The sequence below is a fragment of the Drosophila nasuta genome, chromosome 3 (assembly GCF_023558535.2).
Source record: "Drosophila nasuta strain 15112-1781.00 chromosome 3, ASM2355853v1, whole genome shotgun sequence".
In the NCBI taxonomy this organism is placed as follows: domain Eukaryota; kingdom Metazoa; phylum Arthropoda; class Insecta; order Diptera; family Drosophilidae; genus Drosophila; species Drosophila nasuta.
Genome location: NC_083457.1, coordinates 31,110,861 through 31,113,433, shown reverse-complemented (window position 1 = coordinate 31,113,433; position 2,573 = coordinate 31,110,861). Strand labels below are relative to the sequence as shown.

At 33.5% G+C, this 2,573-nt stretch overlaps 1 long non-coding RNA gene across 1 annotated transcript; it reads right to left on the bottom strand.

Annotated features, from left to right (window-relative positions):
• Nucleotides 1–230: 230 nt before the first annotated feature.
• LOC132793075 (uncharacterized) lies at nucleotides 231–832 on the bottom strand. Its single transcript, XR_009633069.1, has 2 exons — nucleotides 653–832; nucleotides 231–510 (listed from the first exon to the last, which is right to left on the bottom strand). It is a non-coding gene; the product is annotated as an uncharacterized LOC132793075 (long non-coding RNA).
• Between the last annotated feature and the right edge of the window lie 1,741 nt (nucleotides 833–2,573).

Below are 2,573 nucleotides of genomic sequence, written 5' to 3'. Positions count from 1 at the left end.
GACTAACTATGTTACAATAAAGTTGTCGGTTGTACATTGCAAAACTTGTACTGTACTCTTTTTACTTGGGTTCTCGATTTGCTCGCATTCTAATGGACTTCTATTTAGACGGTTTCATTAAACTAATTGTGTTAAATGGAATGTAAAGTTTTACATTAATTGCAATTTCAATATTTCTTAATAAAAAATGATTTCTTTTGCTTTTTGTTGTTTATTTCAAATTACGCTCGTTAAATTCTACTTGCATTTTATTTTCTAACTCGGTGAAAGTAAAATTTTGTTTTAAAGAAATCTATGCATCTTGCCCATATTTTAGTCGCGACGAATATAAAATTCCCAAATGAGGAATATGCAAATTGTAAGACACATGACACCCGCAATCGCCAGGGATATGAATAGAAGATACCATAAAAAATCGGCAAATCCAAACGTTGCGCCATCATACACTAAACTCGTCGTCGCCTTTTCAACTTCATCATCTGATTTTAGCCAAACCGAACTGGGATTTTCCTTAAAATTTGCATTAGGAGTAGAAATATACATGGTTGCAATTTAAAAATGTTAATTTCGATGTTTATAAAATATTAGGAACATAAACTCAGTAAATATTTGTTGTTCTTTTTTTTAGCAAAAATTTGTAAACTAAACCTACTTTGATCACAATGAATTTTTTATGTAATTCCACACGAGGTAAATCAATATAACTATTCCTATCGCAACTCCGATCACAGCCAAAATACAAACTAGATAAAATACGACATGCCAGAATTGTAGATAATGTTCTGTTTCAGTTGTCTGTATACGATTAAGTATTGCAGGAAAGGTTTCGTTATATAGCAAATCTCCGACGTCCGAATATGCTGTCATCTTGTTAGAATTTCTTATTTAAAATCTGAAATCGAAATTTTCGTGTAAAATGCTTGAATCTGAATTTTCATCGCAGACTCTACAGAGAACATATTGAAATTGTTGTGAAGAAAAATATTGATATTGTAGCTCGGAAAAGTTGATTTAGTGTACGGCTCGTTTAATTTACCTTTAGGTGCTAATGAATCTTCCTTTTTGCTTTTGAAGGGAGTGTTTGTGCAGGAAGTTCGAGTATGGTAGAGCCCGTAAAAGTCAGCGATGCGTTCTTAAATGCCACACGAATAAGGTAAATTGAGCGTCTTCCTCTTGCCACTTCCTTTGGCAAAAGTTATGAAAGTTTCATTTGTGCTTATGACATGGTTAAAGTATAAAAGGTATGAAGCCGCACCTGGCTTCTTTCTTCTCCGACTGCTTTCCAAAGAGGTTGAACATGTGCACAAACAAAACAAACACAAAAACAAAAAAATCAAGTGAAAAAGCTACAGTTGAGTGTGCTCGACAGTGAGATACTTGATAACCGAAAAACACTACGGTAATAATTTTAAAATATTCCAAAATAATATACCGCAAAAATACCAAAATATTTTCGGCATATTTATGTTTATAATACCAAAGCTACTAACACCACTAGTAAGAAGGCGCTTCTCCCATAAAACAGAGTATTTTTAAATAAATTCTTTAATTTTTATCTTAAACTTTGAGTATATACTAACTATTAAATATATTAAATAATATGGTATATGGTATATATATATACTTCAATGATTAAAATATACCATGGAGCAAAAAATATACCAATTTGTTGACCAGATTATCTGCCTGTGACATTTCCTGTACATTTCCACAAACTTGATATACTCTTTTACCCTATGGGTAGAGGGTATAACAATTGGAGTGAGAGAAGGGAGCTATTTTCTACCCTATATTAGACTAAATAACTTATATGTTTTGGTTTCAAATCATTATGAAATTTGTGGAATACGAAGTTCATGAGTAAATTGTAAAAAATTAACTTAAAGTTGTCTTACAAAGTTAGGTAATATTTAAATAATTGATAAGGTCTTCCGTATCGAACCAGAAACCAAAACAAAGGCAAACTTTTGACTCGATAAACTCATAAAATATGTTTATAATGGCAGCTGAAGTAATGCTTTATAAATTGATTGATTTCGGGCACACACAATTTAAGGGTAGTGGCATTCGGTATTTGGAAATCGTGATAGACTCGCCTCAAGCGGAAAAGAAATCATAATATTTCGTGTGACTTTCAGCTAAATTTCAAATATAAAGTCCCGCCTCCATCTCCCCCTCCTTCTCCACTTCATCGTCGTCGAACAATTATGAAATCTGTACAGAAAGAGGCGGTGCGGCAGAAATTTTTGGTTTTTGGGAAAAGTTTTTCCTTTTTGTGGACAGCTGAAAATTAAAATCCATTTGCCAGCGGGAGTGGCAAATGGTGGGCAAAAGGCAAAGGCAATGGGAAAGCAAAACGCCGAAAGAAGATTACCTCATTAATTTCTATTAAAATTAAAATAAGTTTTGCGCTTTTCGGAAATGGCACACAAAGAGGCAGCAAACGAGGCACACGAACAAGCACAAGCATAAAATAAATAAATAAATAAAAAGAGCTTCACAGAGATGGACATGGGACATTGGACGCAGGACATTGGACATTGGACGCAGGACATGGTGAATGGCAAATGGTA